General features: G+C 35.7%; 1 protein-coding gene across 3 annotated transcripts in view; it reads left to right on the forward strand.

Moving 5' to 3' along the window:
• The first annotated feature begins 12,151 nt into the window (after nucleotides 1-12,151).
• The window catches only part of LOC129577950 (pyrokinin-1 receptor-like), a 19,318-nt gene continuing 12,825 nt past the window's right edge, over nucleotides 12,152-18,644 (forward strand). The window contains exon 1 of one of the 3 annotated variants that reach the window (XM_055465830.1): nucleotides 12,152-12,832. The gene's annotated coding sequence lies outside the window, so the exon portion shown is untranslated. Of the gene's footprint in view, nucleotides 12,833-14,754; nucleotides 15,113-18,644 lie in introns of those variants that run through there. The other 2 variants (XM_055465831.1, XM_055465832.1) reach the window with 2 other exon arrangements.

The following is an 18,644-nucleotide window of genomic DNA, read 5'->3' on the forward strand; positions in this document are numbered from 1 at the left end:
CGGTACAGCTCCTTTACACACAATGAAAAGCTTTTCCACGCTCATTCGTACAGTGGAGCAGACAACTTGTTATGATGGAACATCCACGAATATTTGTACGGATAACATGAACTTTGAAAAAGCTTGAGTTGGCATTAGAATTTTTTTTTACATTCATAGATGGGATTTTTTCAATGAACTATCAGTTCTATCAAATGATGCCTGGTGTTTATATGGCAGAAAAAATTTGCGAGAATTTTTTCATCGAGGTATACTAAGCTTAAAGGGACAAACGAACGCCGTGAAAACTAAACTATATTTACTATGATAAATAAAGCATTTCATGTTGGAAAATCAATTTAAATGAAAATTAAGATAATAAGTAGAGCAGGTACACCTCAACCATCGAAATGAATCGATTACATTACATCTGAAAAGTTTTCATAAAGTTTTCTGGCACTATTGAATGCCTTTATGAATGATTCAAAAGGTTTCACTTTTCTTTCAACGGCAACTTTGTTGCTAAGATCAAAGGAAGCCTTAAGTTCTATATAAATGGAAAATCAGTCCACACCACAAAATTTTTCTGCTTGAAATTGTCTTGAAATTAATATGTTTTTTATACACCAATTCAAAAAGGACAAACGCATACCTGTTGTGTCTTCCACCGCAGCAGTTTCGAATGAATGGTCACAGATTATTTTTAATGTTTACCTTGTACACAGGCCCAGCAGCACAGAGACAGCAAGAATTTTAAACTGGACCACTTGAATTATATATGTGAAAGCCATCCCAGAATTCGAAACTGTTTCTGTCGACAGAGAAAGAGATGCGAATTTATTGGGATACCCATGTGGAAACGATTTTTAGCTGAAACGAAAAACAACAGCCCACAATGCAGAAGTATCACCGGCCATGAATATTTGACAAAATAATTGATTTTAAGTTGTGTATCTTGTTCACTAGTTTTTCAATTAATTGTTGGGAAAAACTTTATTTCCTGAGAGTATAGCCTTATTAGTATAACCTTTGCTCCATAATTAGTATCGTTCGCCATTCACATGGAAATAAGAAATATCTATTTATTTATTTTTCATTGAAATCCTCTTTTATGTGGGCCATTTGAGTCATTTCACTGATTACCATACACAAGTGTCTTTTCATTTTGGTTGAACCAGAAACCCACCTAAAAACACAAAATCCTCTCAAGGAAATACGAAAACATCCCCAAAAATGTATATAGAGATTCGGAGAAAAATATGTTTCATCAAGCCATCCAATATATGTAATACCTCACAGTAAAGAGATCAGGAATAGATTTGATATGCTAACGATGATTGTGTTCATCATCATTGGAAAGAGTGTAAAATAATTGATAAAAATGTATAATAATTCTATAAATCTAATTCCACATTGTGAATGAACATGAGAAGTGAAAAAAAAACATTCGAAACATTTATACCGAAATTTAGTTAGTCCAGCCAAACAGCAAACATTATGTTGTACACACACAACACTAGTTGCGAAGCGGTGGATTTTATTTGATGGATGCGTGTATTTTGGGTTTTCAATGAATATTTTTCATGTCATCATTTGATGTGCGTTGAATTTTTCAAAAACAGCATGTGTAAGCAAGTCATAGAACTCGCAATGGGGGAAAATCCATTTAAATATCCAGATGATTTGAATTCAACTGTCAAGCTGTGCGAAGAAGACGCGGCCGACCGACAATTGCATCCAAAGATTGATTTTTTAAATTGTTGTCAATCTGGAATATGTCAATAGAAAATATCATCTTAAATACGGCCGATCTACCGTTTTATATCAAAATCAATGTCAAAGCTGTCGGCCATCTACGTTTAAACGATTCGTAAAAAAGATTCTTGCATTTTTTGAGTAGGTTTTGGTTTAATCCTTTTTCTTTTCCATAAATAAACTCCCATTCCACACATTAGTGGAACGTGAATGGGTGGTGTTATAGGCTCTAATTTATATGCTCATTAGTTGTGGATTTTGTAATGTAAATAGTTGTGAGCCGTTTGTAGTGCGATTTCGAAATGTCCATTCGTAATCGAAAGGGAAAAAAGGGTATAACAAACCCACTTAAAACGCTTTGTTGCCTCGCGTCACTCTCTCGCATTATTTATTCGAGTTTTTCGGTAAGTTTTTCGGTCATGACCCGTTTATTTGTTTATTTATGGGCATTTTCGTGTTCTAGGCAATTCAATTCGATTGTTAAACTGAAAACTTGCAATTCTTTGTTGGTTTCGCACAATTGTCGGTTTCGAATGTTGAAACTAAATTTGAGAACTGACGTCATGCGATTACTTATCGAGTTGGCGTTCGTTTCCATTCGTTTGAAGATGCTTGAAAGAAAGAAAAATGGTATTTGGAAACGAACTTCTGTTATCCACAATACTTATTTGCATTAGATATGAGTTGAAACGAGCACACCGAATAGTCGACTTTTCGTCAGTGAAATGTATTTTGTTTTTATTTCGTTTTTAGTTTTTATTGCTATAACTGATTTGTCTCTATGGAATTTTATAGCAAACAAATTGCTATGCGTCAAACTGTCGGTTAATGTTGGCAGTCATTATTTGAATATGTATCGTTTATCAAGAGCATGGTTAAAAGCATACAGGATTGCATGGTGGCGAGAGGGAACCGCTTCCCAATGTGGATGGAAAAGAAACTTGAACTTCAGTTTGATTGTCTTCAAACAATTCGTTTGAATATATTATAATGAAATGTAACGTGACGCTCAAAGAAAAATCGCTCAAAATGCTGAACCATTAAAATTATTACATACGAATGCATTTCAATTTTGAAAGTTGAATGAATTTCTTTGAATCTTGTTGCTGGGAGTAAGTGATCCATAGGTTAGCGGGTGTGAGAACCAATTTTCTCTATTCTTTTGTGGGCGAACGTTTACAATTTTGATGGATCAATAAAAATAGTAAAGAATGCTAATGGTCTCAAATGGTAACAACAACAGCAGCAACAGTATCGAACGATGATGATAGAGAAAATCGCGAATGGAAACGGCATTAAAGAAGAAGAAAAAATAATGGCCAAAACGGAAAAAATGGAAAAAACAGTAGAATGCACTAAATATAAAGTGACATTGACATTGACATTGACATAGAATCAAGATGAATGAGAGTGTTTTTAATCGAACTATCTGATAATAATACGCCATTGGCATTTGCTAACAACAACATCACCAACACCATCGCCAACAACAACAACAACAACTGATACCAATTTTATCGCCAGGCAATTTATACCATAAATGCGCACATACTCCCTTCACATACCGTTTCCAGAACATATGACGAAATACAAACAAAGAGTTCGGCAACACAAAGTATTTTCCATAACAATAATCGGGCAGATGAGAGTTTCACTTTTGTTTTCACCAATGGAAACGAGACACATTAGCTCTTCGCAGATCACACAACAATCATGGAAAATCGCACAGCATTCATTGTCCGGATTGCCTACAACCTAAATATAAATGTTGCCATGTTTGCTAGCATTATAAGGCTTTGCCACCCGCATTTGCCGCTTGCTATTGCTGTGGTTATCGTTGTTGTTTGTTGCTTGCAATTCGTGTTTATTGATTTCGATAAGGTATATAAAACACACACACACACACACGACTCGGTAACTTTTGCTCGCAGTCTATGAAGCTTAGTAGCAAGTGGCACTGAGTTTCACGTTAGAAACACATAGTTAACAAAAGCATCAGTCCGATAGGAAGTGACAAATCAAGTCAATGATTTGGTATCGTTTTTGAAGCTATCACACGCGCACATGTCAAATAACTTTGGCTTTAATCAAAGCACTGAAAAACAACAACAACAGAAACAGCAATAAAAATAAGAAAACAATCGTCATACTATGAGCATTGCTGAATTCAAGCAAAAAAACGTGTAATATCGCAAGTTTAAGATCATATATCTAACTGCTAAATAACTGCTAACATTTGCCGCCGAACATCAGAATATTCGATGTCTTGTGCATGTTTCAATGTAATATCCGCAAAGCTTTCTGATTGTATTACACAAATTTGTGTGTATTATTTTTATCGAAATATCAAAATAGCAATGAAGAAAAAAAACACATCAATATGATTTTATTATTAAGTAAATTTTTGCGTTTCCTCACATCTTTCATAATATGCGTTAGATATGGAAACAAAAAAGTGTGGTTGTCTCAAGGGGGGAAGCAGTAATCTAGTACTGCATTCAATGCTGATTCAATGCCACTAAATTCAAATTAATGCTATTCACTGCAATCCACTCCTGTCAAAACAGTAATCTAGTACATCAATCGATGACAGCAGTGGATTGCAGTGAATAGCATTGTTTTGAATTGAATGGCATTAAATTGGCATTGAATCGGCATTGAATGCAGTACTAGATTACTGCTTTCCCCCTTGCCTTTCACACATAGAAAACCATTCTGAAAATGTGATGGCAGCTTCATGACGATGAAACAAGAGTGTCAGCCAATTTTGAGCGATATCTCGTGGAGGCAAATTGAGTTATTATCAGAAATTTCACCTAGCATGGAACGACCGAAGAAATTTTTAAAGAATGACTTTTCTGACCACATATGGCGCTGTAACTCCTTTCACCAAGGGGGAAAGCAGTGATCTATTACTGCATTTAATGCTGATTCAATGCCACTAAATTTAAATTAATGCTATTCACTGCAATCCTCCTGTCAAAACAGTAATCTAGTACATCAATCGATGTCAGCACTGGATTGCAGTTATTAACATTGTTTTGAATTTAGTGGCATTGAATCGGCATTGAATGCAATACTAGATTACTGCTTTCCCTCTTGGGTTGTCTGAAAAAGGCATACATTCCTCGACAGGCGCAGAACGTTTGAACTGAAATGATGATGTTGAAGACGACGATGACGACATAAAACGAATTTGAACACACGACCATTAACATTGCGCAGTGATCGAATAACCAGGACGGATGCATTCATTTGTTGTGTTCGCTTATTAATTTTCATTACGATGAAACATCATAAAAGCAGCTCTTTTACGCGCTAATCTATTTGTACCGATGCAAAGTAAAATGGAATTACTTTATCCGAAACCATCATCGTTGTGTGTTTACGTTGATGTGGATAGTATAAAATAGCATCAAAAGTGTATACCGTATTCATGTTGTTATCTTTCGCTTGTCAATATGAGCCATAAAATTGACATCTACATGATTTACATTACACACTTGCTTGGATACGCTCCACAACCACATTCATTCCGAGATGTGAATAAGAAGTAGTTGGTAAACTCAATCGTTGATCCGAATTTCCCGACGAGAAAAAAAAACTGGAAAACCCTGGAATAGCATTATTTAGTCACAATTTATTACTAAGAACGAGTTTCCATTCCAATACCCATATATCATTCCATGAGTTCTACGGTTCAATTAATACTAACATCTAACACCATTTGCACCACAGACTAGTTTATGTCAGATATTTTCTTATTGTGTTGTGGACATGTGTATGTTTTTTTCAAAATGAATGGGTTTCGCGGAATGTTGTAGAATACCGGCCGTGCTGTACGTATACTTCGATGTCTCAACTTCAATGCGCGTTTGAATAAAAATATCGGATAAATGCAATTCATATAGATAAATTCAACACAACCTGAACTTTGGTTTTTAATTGTATGTGGTTTAATTTTAGTAAATAGAATTAACAAAATGGAGAAAAGTGATAAAAATGACAACTTCTTCATAAGAACAATATTCACAAAACGTGTCTTGTAATGTTTTTCCATTTAATGTGACGTCATTTGCTTTCCAGTACTAAAGTAACCATCTCCAGCTGAAAATCTTCCATATGCTCGTGTATTCACCGGAAAATTAATACAGATATTCAACAGGTCTTCTTTTTTTTTTAAATAAAAAACCCAAACTAGTTACAATGTTGAACATACACTTTACACGTAATTGGAATTTTATTAAGTAACATCATCGTAAGAGATTGATGCATACTAAAAATTTAGATGGATTTTAAAGTTTATCTTTCCATTTTCTCTTGAGTGCACACCTAACAAGGATCAATGAATTCTGGTTAGCTAACATCATCTCATACGTTTCAGCTTTTTAGCGCCAATAGTGTGGCGTGGAAAATCTGTGCTTTTATGATTCACACGTGTATATCAAACTCGTAAATCATAGCAAATTTACGGCATGATTCGCATATATTTATGGTAACTTGATATACTAAATCAGAGCTAATGAAATTAAGGGAAATTTTAATAAAACTTCTCAAACTGAAACAAGTGGAAATAGTTTGAAGAAAAATTGCACGTCAGTATTTTGAATGGAATGAAATGAACTTTTACACGTGTTCATATCGCTTTTGGCTTTATCTTATCAGTTATTGGCACCTACAATTCTGCATCGAATTGTATTCCAAAGTGTTTTCAAGGTTCATATTCAATGTATCACATTGACAATGTGATAAAACGGTTTTAACCCTAATAAAAATTTCACGTCTAATTTCACTTTGTGCCAACGATAAAAAAAAACAAGGAAGAATACGTCTAGCGACTAAGATAACGAGTGCGAAGCCTGCTTCGTTCTTCATTCACACAAACACACATACCCGTACGAAAAACAAGAACACAACAAACAAAAACATTTTATGACGGTCGTTATGTCTCTGTATATCTGGGTATGGCAGGGAGTTGGCCCGGTTTCTAACGAATGGATTATTTCGAGTCAACTGGCACATGCACATCTCTGTTATTTGTGCTTCAACAACATTTCTTTGCATATACTAATTGCAACGGTACGATGGAAAATTTCATAATTAACCTCCAGTTTGTTCAAATCATTGACTCAGAATGGAGTATATTTGGTTAAACACTACGATACCCATGTAACATTAAAGTCCAAAATGATTGTTTTTCTCTCAACAAAACACATGTTTTCTTTATCAAGGGTACAAGCGCCATTTGAATCGATTCGAAATTGTGCCAGTTTCAATGCATTAAGCATAGATAGTTTCGTGTTGGTGGAACGTCTGTAGTTTTTAAACTGTTTGCATATTTAATTCACCATGTGAAACCAAATAGCACAATAGAAACATCTGCTTTTACGGTGACATGCCTAGTATGAGACTGTTGCCAAATGTGTATATTTGACAGTGATTGCGATATCGCTCTCAGCATCTCATAGGATAACTAAACGAGATAATTCAGCTGGCTGGAATTTTGTGTGTCAAATCATCAAAGGAATAATTCCATCAGCAACAGAAGACAAATGTAAAATATGTTGCGTGGTTTGTATGTGGAGAGAGAGAGAGAGAGAGAGAGAGAGAAAATCCACTGGTAAAAATGGTGAAATAATATTTGCCGAAAGCGTCCAAATGCAATACAAACAAATGGCGAATAAATCAATAAACCGAATTAACAGATAAAAGGATAATTCAAAGTTTTATATGCTACCCAATTTTATTAGACCAGCTATATCATACTAACGTGATTTGTGTTGGCATAGAAACATGCCGACAAATGTCTTTGTTGCATTGACAACAAATGCTTTCTACAAATAAATAATATCACACATCAAATGTGCTCTTGATGACAGAGAAAATTGTTTTCTCATCTGTGATGCGGCCGCTGCTGCTTTTTGATTGTGTGGCAAAAGTCAGGAAAAACAAGCAGAAAAAATCCGCACGCCGATGGCATAAACGCCATACAAATAGACACAATCTGTTTTTGTTTTCTCAGAGAGGCTCATGATTTAGTAGATTGTAGACACAACACTAGGTAAAAATATGCCGGTGGTTGTGATTCTATCGATTTCTCATGCAATCAATTCCTCTTTTCGATTGACTTATCGAGAAGAATTTGATCGCGAATTCTATTATAACAAAATAAAAATAATTGGAAGAAAGTTGTCTTGTTTCATGTTGGTCACTTCCGTCCGTATGCGAACGGTGCAGTGCGACTGCTTCTTCTTCTTAACTAACACATCTATACATATAAGTCGCCATATTGGTTATAATGTTCACAAATGGCACGCAATACACTGTATACATTTTCAATATGGTCGCGCCCATTGTGTACGACAGTGTGAAGAAGAAGAAGCAGTATTATAAGAAACTGTGTATGGGTTTACATAGGGATGGTCACTTCACATTTGAAATGGATAGCCATAAATAATGTCATAACTCATTCTTCGATTTTCTTTGCCAAATCCATTCCATTGTTTCATCCATTCAATTCAATCCCAGTCGAACACATGCTGTCCATTGTCCTTGATTTGGATAAATCAACAAAAATTACCATAATCAATATTAATCGCAAAGAGTTACTACTTACTATGCAAATACTTTTGACATTTTAATTTCCGTTTATTTGTTAACTTAAAAATTCGCCGGCATGGAATGTTAATATTAAAATATAGGGTAATGGTTTGTAAGTTGACCATGCATGTAAGTTGACCACCCCATGGTATTTCGTATTTCTGACAGTAGAAACGTCAGAGTTTGAACTGTAAACGTCATTAAAACAGCAGACTTCAATTTTAGTGTGGTTTCCGAGTGAAAAGACGCATCGTGTATTAGTCATACGAACACCGTATATTTTCTTGGATAAAATAATTAAACTTCGTTCATTTCCCTGTCATCGTAAAGTGAACAATTTTGATCGTTATTCAAAAGTGAGTATGATCTTTACATAGCAGTTTTTAATGTATTTTCATAATCCGATCTCAAATCCAAGCATTTGGTGGCATGGAAAAAATTCTGATTCATTACGCAAAGTCATCAAAAAATGTAAGTTGACCACATTTTGGACTTGTAAGTTGACCACCCATGTTTTCAACTGTGTAAACATGCCGACAACATGTTCATACTTTTTGAATGTTTAGAATTGACATCGGATCAACTTTAAAGTATTTTTGTGTTATTTTAGTGGTATTGTAATGGTATTTTAGTGGCATTTTCGTGATTTTTTTTCTGGTTTCGGCAAATTTTTAGTTAAAATTTTTAGCAAATTTTTCCGTTATTTCTGTGTTCAAAGCCAATAAAACTAATGAACATTCAATAAAATTCCATCAATTTTGTAATTGGAGTGTTTGCACTCAATATTCTTTACATTTTCAGAGATTTTCAGGGGGTGGTCAACTTACATGCCAACATTTTTTTTTCTCGATTTCAAGCCACTCGGAAAATCGGCTGAAAAAAATTCATTTTCCATTAAACCAAATAACTTTCTGTGGCAAAGTTGTAGCTTTTGAGGTCCTCTTTCCAACGATATTTCAAAATCTACGACATCTCGATTTTTCGAAAAGTTATGAAAATATCAAGGATACATGGTCAACTTACAAACCTCTCCCCTAATTGAAAATCATAGCCCACTGTGCATTTGAATTGCATAACCGGAAATTATTGATTCAATTATTCTCTCCCGTTTTTTTGCAGAGATATTTTGCATTTATACCATTCATGTTTGAATGAAATCTGAAATATAGCTTGCATATTTTTGTAATTTTTATTTGGGAAAATTGTTGCGATGTTTATTCAAAGGCATTCATTTTTGTATGTATGGAATTGTTCAGTTGTATCCAAGCAAGCATTTTGTTCATTGCATCAGTTCTGAATTGTGTTTCGATATTGTGTTGAAGGACTCATTCGCAGCGAGATTTCAATGGAGATTCAACCAAAAGACGAGTGCTTACACAACGAATGTTCTGTGGCATTGACGTTGCTTGGTCTTAAATTTCAAGGAAAGTTGCATTTCACACGCTCGAACGAACGCAGCTCAAGTGCAAAAAAATTTATCTGCTCCAAATGGAAATCTAATTTTATGCCTGGGCTGTCACAATTCATTCCTATTTTCAACAAAGTGTCAACAAAAAGTGAAGAAATCGAAAGTGATTCGTTAGTATTATATAACCACTTCAAATGTAATTTAGTGATTTGAGCAAAGAGATTTCATTTCTGAGATACCTGCCCCGGTATGGAATGAGCAATGACAAATCGCCTATATATTTTAATATTACAATCGGAGGGAAGAAATAGAAGAAAATGTTTGCTTTTAATTTTTGGAATCATCAGACTTGATGCAAGATCGCTTAATAAACGAAGAAAAACGACACGCACACCTCTAGGCGAGGGACACTGAAAACAGTCATCGTACATAGATTGATCGGGCACTATCGATGTGTTCATTTGTGTGAGTGAGATTGTGTAAACGACAATGTTCGTGTTCAATATGTGTACGATGACAGTTTCGAGCATTCCACGCGTAGAGGCGTCTTGGCGTTTTACGTCAAATATTTCCCATGTATTTGTATACGAAGAAAGCGACCTTGTTTGATGTAAGCTTTTTAAGTACTTTGGTTTCTGTTTGCATGTCGAATCAAATATAATTGATTGCAGAGAGAATGAGAGCATGGTAACGTGTAAGGAAGCGTGATAAATGTGAATATTTTAACATGCTTGTAATGTCATGTAATGGTGTTGAAAAATTGAATCCTCTCGTTTGACTTGGAATCATTTGAATTGCGATGAAAAGCATTATTTCGGCAAATCCCCAAATTAATGATGCTTTTCAACTGAATTTTCAAAACGCCTTTTTTATCTTCATGTGTGAAAAAGTTCACAGCCCGCAATATATGGTGTGCAGCTAGCTACTGAATTCAAGCTAAATGAAATGAGTATTTCAATTGACTTAATAATCCTATTTACATACACATTTCGTCATTTATACCGCAAGCGAATTTCAGATGCTAAGCTTAACGATTGGTCCGAAAAAAAACCACGCTGATATTACGAATTCATGACCCAAATGGTGGGTTCTTCTCAATTTTCTTGTTTCTCTTGTGCCGCGCACATTTGTTGACTCACCTGCGGCAAGTTTCGTTTTCGTGTTGTTAGATGCTGCGTGGTCTGCTGTTTGCCGCGGAATGTTGGTATGTTAATATCATCGGTGCATAGATTGCTCATATATATGGATGGCATTGAATCAATTTTAAAAGTGATGTGATACAGAATTCTCTTGAAAGATTCAAAAGTATGGTTATTCAATCGAAATCAGATCGAATGTTATACAAGCGAGAAATGTTTCGCGTGCTGTGCTATACAACACCGTGCCACACCATGCCGTACCGTATTGTGCAACTGATCCAATTTCAATAAGCTCACGTTTCGCAATGAATGGAATGCCATGCGTTTCTGTTTGCACAGCGCCATTCATTCAATTACAGTCAAACGACGTACAAAAATCGATGATGCCAATAGCAATAATAAATGTATACTGTATACGTACAGTCTTGCACGCACATACCATCCATAACGATAGTGTGAAACCAACGAGCATTTGCTAAGTGAAAGAATTGAGTGATTGTAGTAAAAATGTTTCATTCAAAAACTTGACTCCAAATTTTCCCCTCACGGTGAACAAGCGGGAAAAATGCAAGACAACGATTTTTTTTCTTGTGCACTCTGGCTTACAAATTGTAGCAGTGGTGGGGTAAAAAGCACAATGAAAAATGCGTACAGGCGACTGAATCCCATAACTGTGTACGGTTTGCACGAGGATCGTTAGCGTTGGGAGCATGGATGCTTTCTGGTCTTATTTTATCTCTTTCAACTTTCTTTTTTTTTATTCATCTTTTTCTCTTTTTTTCCATAAGAAATTTTTTGTTTGTGCGACGTGACATGTTGAGCAGTAATGGCATCCGTACCGTGGCAAACCCATCGAAAACCAATATTCGAAACCGTATGCTCTATCCACTGCACGATATGTGAATGCGCGACGCGATACAAAATAACAAGCGAAACGAGGGAAAAAAAGATGTTTGAGGAGAAATTTGAACGACTGATAAAAGGCGACAAGCTTGAAAGTCCAAAGAAAATGCGAATCAAAATGGGAAGAATGTGATTTGAGCAGAAATTTTTTTCAGTAAACATCAACGATTTGTGCGACAAATTGAAGAAACTAACAAGGCGAATTCCTCTCTTCCGTTGTATTTTGAACGTAAGAGATGAAATGTTTCGTTCTACCAAACATCAACTCAGCCGACAGCATAAACATTGCTCGTGCACAGAACAAAGAACGCACATTAAACGGATGAGATCTCTGTTCTCTGTAAAAAGCGACAGCTATCGCGATAGCAGCAACAGAAACAGCGGCAACATCAGCAGTAGCAGTAGCAACAGCAGCGGCAGCAGCAGCAGCAGCGTTCGTTTCATGAGAACGAATTGTACACACATCGCCATCACGCTCACAATAAGCATTGTGTTGGATCGCTACCAAAAATATTCGGATGTGAAGTTTAGTATGTTTCGCGAACTCATTAAATTAGGACGGAATCTCCGAAGCAAATGTAGCTCTAACTTTTGCTGTCTATCAATACGTTGTTCTAATCAAGCAAACCAAGTTCAACAACAACATCACATTTATTCACTCTCTCTCACTTTATCACAACGGCCAATAATACGGTCATCCATCTATTCTCAACTAGTTGTTATTACGGCCGAAACAATTTCACACGAAGCACAAACAATCTAAACACAGGAATCGAGAGTGAAAAAAAAAAATTGTTTGCGATCACTTTCATTGTCGTTGATTGTTGTTGACATTTCATTGAACCATTTAGAAAGTAATCAAGTGCCAATTAAACGAATTGATTGTGGATCGAATTCCGGTTAAAGTGAATTTTTTTAATGATATCAGCGGCTTTTTGGTGAAACAAATTTTTTTTTTAACGCAAATATTTGAGTTTACATCATTGAAACCGTGTTTCAAGAACCTGTGCTTACTGGCTCCCATTCCAGCAACATCATCCAAAAAAAAGTATGTATATATGCAATGTTTAAGTTTCTACTCTTTCTATTTTCTCGTCTATAAACATTTTATAAAAGGTTTAAAAAGTAGACCAAAAAAACAGACACGTTCGCTGGTTTTCGTTGTTTCGGTTTCCACCTTATTGTTTTTTAATAACTCAGTTGTCCTAATTTTGAATCATTTATCATTCTTTGCCAAGAGAAAAACCAACGTTCATTTTCTCAGGTTTACTTGTGCACCGTCGTATCCGTGTGTCACGTGTCATTTAGAAAATTTCCCAAAATGCACGCCATTTCGCAGTTTAGCATTCAAACTGAAATTTCGGAGCGAATAAAAAGCAGAAACGTGTTCGTAATAATTCCATATGAGTGCATTCGATCATTTCTATCGTACAAATCAAATGGCGTTTTTATTTTGCTTAAATTCGTTTTCGACTAATTTATCGGGCAGGCGTAAATGAAAATATTGTTGTTCATCATTTAATTTTTTTAATGGAGCTTCGTGTTTGCTGTGCAAATTAAACGATAAACGTTTTATGCTAGATTTGCTGAAAAGCTATAAAGTAATATTAAATCGAGAATATGACCGGATATATATTAGAGTTATTAAAGTTCAGCATCAGAAAGGTGAACAGATTCAGCCCAACAAAACCGAAGACCCCGAAATGGTTTGGGATTAAATTTAGTGTAACCGCGTGCATAAATAAATAGAGTGAAAAAATGATGGAAATAGACATTCCCGTTAAGATCAATACAATGGAACGTAAAGATATAAAGCTGCACAGATTACCTCCGGCAATGCCGATGTTTTATGACCTAGGATTTTGTGTGTTTTAGCGTTTTAGCCGTAATCGGTATCGTTAACGGCGGAAGATGGAAAACGAGGACTAAATAGCCGACATGAGAATTGAGTACAGACAAAAAATGCTTCAAGCTCCACTATACTTTTTTTTCGACCTCACGCCCTTCATCTTCAAATCTATACTGATGTGAAGTACATGAATTGTCTTCGGAATCAATCGGAGATCGTCAATTTGCACTCTTTCAACAAGAATGATTGACCAAAGAGCATCAATATGCCGATTTTTTTACTTTCCAAAATAATATTTCCTCAATCACCAAGTGGAATGATATATCAAATAAATATATTTCAAGGCAAAGGTGATTCCATTCATTTCCGACAAGCAAAGTCTTCCGTTAATGTTTTGCTTTATAGACATTCAACACTTTTCCATAATGTTGACGAATACCAAAGAACGTAATTACGAAAACCGACTATAACGCAATCGGAGAAAAAAAAGCGGAACAGAAGCTAAGAGAAGTGAAACTCTAAACTCAATAGAATCACCAAACTTTTTTTTTCGCAAAATTACACAAGCAAAAGAAAACGAAGAGCTTCAACAGATATCGTGAATCATAAAGAATAAGAAGAAGGAGAAGAAAAAAACCGCTAAAGCTGTGGGGTATTTTGGCAATATCCGACTGAATGGTCTGAAGATGTGGCCAAAATTCGATTGACTGTGGCTCAACTTCTGTGGCTCTAATGACATCAAGAATTTGTCAAAAAATTTGTGCTGCAATAAATAGAGGCTGAGATTGCCAAATCGCATTCATAAAGGGAAAAAGTATCATTCTATTAACGAAACGATCTCGCACTTTGTTTTTAGCGTTATCTCTCTTTTTCTCCCTCCCACTGTCTGTGCCATAAAACAGTACGACAGAGAAACAACAAATTGTATGAAATGTGAACATGAAATCGATTTCTTGGCTCGTGTGATGATCATTCCAACAAACAATGTAGGTGCTTGGGCTGTCGAACGACAACACCAAAATGATACATTATTAATTTTTTTTTATTGTCTTGTGTACTCAAGTGTTTTTGTTTATTTTTTCGCTTTTGCGCCTCTCCAGTACACGAATGTGAAATATTCTCGATCAAGCAAACACTTTCAAGTCGTACTTACGCATAGCTTGCGGAATTTTTTCGGTTACATATTTTAGTCGGGTGATTTATCGATGCGTGTCATTTCATAACAGTTTGCATTGTAAAATGTACACGCATCCTAAAAATAGCGGCAATATACAACGGATTAGACAAAATATTCCATGTGAAAGCAAGTCGTGCATAAATTTGTATTTTAAAGACATTGAAAGTGAAGCATTCAACGTGTGCACGAAAGAAGACTATATTATTAAGTTGAAATAGAGTGAATCCCATGTTCGTTACTCCCGTTTGAGTCCCGGATAAGTGCATATGGATGAAATGTGCTCCAAATAACAAGGTAAAAAGGTAAAATCAGCCAAAAGAAAGCTAAGAGCTTCGTGCTGTCGACAAGAAAAATCGTTATTCGCCAGGTAAAACGGCTATTTAGGATAAGACATGGGTTGTTTGTAGGTGTGCGTATATGCTATTCTTACGTGTGAATGTGGCAGCTTCTATTGTTAGCTTTATGTCTCATGTGCAAGCGTCAGTCAACCATTCAAAACCATTACTTAATAATGCTGTAAATATTTCGAAGCCATTTCAATCCAGACATTTTGTTGAAAATCCTTTCGGGAAATCCGGTCCGAACGCTTCTCGTCAATTCCGTTTTATGTTCAAACGCTTCAACGTTAGGCGCCAACGAGGTGTGCGAGAGGGAAGCAAATGTTCAAAAAAATTCTGTCATATATGATCTAAAATACAATTCATAATATAGAATTACACACACACACACAAATACTCGTTCAAATTTACATGATTTTATTCCAATACGGTTCAACTATGGATTACTCCTATATGGAACAAACGTGTATGTGTTTACTCCAGTTCGGAGTGGCTGTCAAACTTACTTATACATGCGCAAGTATGCTAACCAACCTCCTGAATGGAATAAACACAAATACATTTGTTCCAGTCTGGTATAACTCTACATATACTTTACCTGCTTACTACGTAGCCCTGCCACTATACTGGAATATTCGCTTTTGTGCGCGCTATTTCAATGTATGAGTGCTTTATTAAGGAGGCAAAGCATATGTAGAGTTATACCAGACTGGAACAAATGTATGTGTGTTTATTCCATTCAGGAGGTTGGTTAGCATACTTGCGCATGTATAAGTAAGTTTGACAGCCACTTCGAACTGGAGTAAACACATCCACGTTTTTTCCATACAGGAGTCCCTACAAGAATTTTGCGATACATTGAGGTTTACGTCGACATGTCGCCGTAAAACCAAACCTTCCCGTGACAATCCGCATTGCGATAGGTTTTTCAATGTCTAGGTTTACGCATAATCATTACGCCGACATATCTGCGACGTATCGCATTGCGTAAACCTGTAAATTCGAATTGTATCCAACTTCATTACATTGAAAACATAATTTCAAATGGTTTTATTTAAACTTTCATTGTTGCTCATCGTTGCTAATAAGAAATAAAAACTTATTCAAAATAATTATTAAGTAGAATAATCATCCATTGCAGCCTTTAAAAATACAACATGCTGAATTCGAATGAAGTTGATCGCAGTTCATGCATTCTGTGACAACTATTGCGGAAGGTTGGCAATACGTTTGCGTAAACGTTGTCGCAAAATTCTTGTAGGGAGTAATCCATAGTTGAACCGTATTGGAATAAAAACATGTAAATTTGAACGAGTATTTGTGTGTGTGTAGTATTGACCACATTTCGTTCCATCATTCAGTCTTCGGCAATACCTTCTGCCAAACTTCGGCGATCATTCTTGATGTTACAGTTCTTTGATTCGAAATTATTTTGTTCTCACGTTTAGTTGTGGCTTCAATTTTCGCCTTTTGTTTTCTTTTCACATAAGTACATGTGATGTATTTATGGGGCTTTTATGGAGTAAACCGAATATTTATTAATATAATTTGAAACACCCACGTGTATATTCCCCCCTTTCATCAAAATGACGAGCCAAAAACATGACACACACACACACATAGATAATGCTCACGCTCAGAATCGATCAAACAACTCAGCAGCAGCATCATCATCATCACACATACAACACACGCACACACCACAAAGACGATAAATGGTACGAGGAAGAGCTTTGCACGCGTGAGAATCACAACCACATTTTCACATTTATTTTTATGGATGTCATTTTATATTCATTCTGGGATGATAATTTACTAGTTTCGGTTGGAAGCCGACTATCATTTGCGTGCTGCAATCTTTATTGCGACTAAGTTTTTCTTAACCACTATGCGAATTAAAACTATGGTGCCATTTTTCTTCATTTCAATTTCTATACCAAAACGAATAGCATCCCAAATCGTTTAGTAGCAAGACAAATACAGCGTATAAATTACACAAGCTCTTTTCCCAATTTGCCTAAATTTGTTTCTCTTATTTACATCCGTTATGGTGAAAAAGTGTCAAGCTTATCCATTGCATGTGCAAACACATACCAAAACCAAAAGCAACAACAATTTATTATAAGTGCTCGGAGACCAAACAAATTGCACACGAATCGTCGTTCATTGTTGCTATTGATGTTATTATACTTTACGTTTGTTGATCGTTGGCTGCGCCTTCTTTCGATGCCATTTTTTTTGCAGTGCCGTGTTTTCTTCTTCGCTTTTTTCTTCTTCTGTGAAACGTCTCCACAATTTCATCGAATGGAATAGCGAAGAAAATTGAGGTGCGCCAAGTCCAATGCTTCTATGTCAAATCAAATAGGTGCCGCGATAAACAAAAACGCAACCGAAACAATATTCCTTGTCGTAAAAATGTATTTCCCAATAAATGAAAACGAAAAAGGAACGGAAATATTTAAATTGTTTTCTACAAATTGCTCGCCCAATATCGGGGTGAACAACAGCCTGCATTCAGCCGTTAAACCCTCGTCACCGATACACTAAGCGTGCGTACGATTTCCGAAGAAAAAAAAACATATCTGACGACACTTTAAAATGATTGCACCGTTTTCATGACTATTTTCAATTCGGGATATTGAACTGGCTTCGTTTCATTTGAAATTTAAGAGCTACTTAATCTGGAATAGAAAAGAGATCGAACAATCGACTCAGTTCATCATTGGTCATCAATGTAGCGTTTTTTATTCTTTTTCGCTGAAATACACCGTCCAAAACGATCTATCACCTAAAATCATCTTTTTAATCTTCGCCACTAAGTATATCCCATCATAATTGCCCCATTGGCCAATATTTATTCGGATTTCTTGGAACAAGAACAGATACAAAATTATTCCTAATTATTCATCGTCTTTATGACCCCATTACGTCTAATTGATTGCGTTTAAAGTCCCCTTCTTCAATATGTTTTATTCATTTGTTCCAACTGACTTGACATTATTCTTCAATATCAATCTAATTTATTTACTCTTTTCGCAGAAAATCCGTTTAGATACAAACAGATTTGTTCATTTGGTAACCGATTCGCAGAAAATAAAGCGACTCAGTCGCTAAAGTTTAAACCAAGTCGCATTCCTCAATATATCTTGTATACGATATTTATTGATCTATGTCAAGTGAACGTCTTGTAGCAGCGCAATGGCATTTTTCTTATTTTCGGACACTTGAGATGAATTCTGATTCACACACATTAGTATTATGTGGAAAAAGAGCAACAACTTGGAAAACATAATAATTAAAAATGAAGCTCTAGAGCACAAAAATGGTGTAGTTGAACAATTTCGCATCGAGACGAAGTCAAGTACCATGATCCTGGCAAATATATAAAATTAGCCAAATAGAGCTTCCCCCCTCGGAAAGGATCACAGGCAAGAATTGGCAGAGAGAAATAGAGAGAGAGAGAGAGAGAGATAAAATGAAAAAATCAATTGAAACA

The sequence above is a fragment of the Sitodiplosis mosellana genome, unplaced genomic scaffold, assembly GCF_009176505.1.
Source record: "Sitodiplosis mosellana isolate CC-2019 unplaced genomic scaffold, AAFC_SMos_1.0 Smas_scaffold_6226, whole genome shotgun sequence".
Taxonomy (NCBI): domain Eukaryota; kingdom Metazoa; phylum Arthropoda; class Insecta; order Diptera; family Cecidomyiidae; genus Sitodiplosis; species Sitodiplosis mosellana.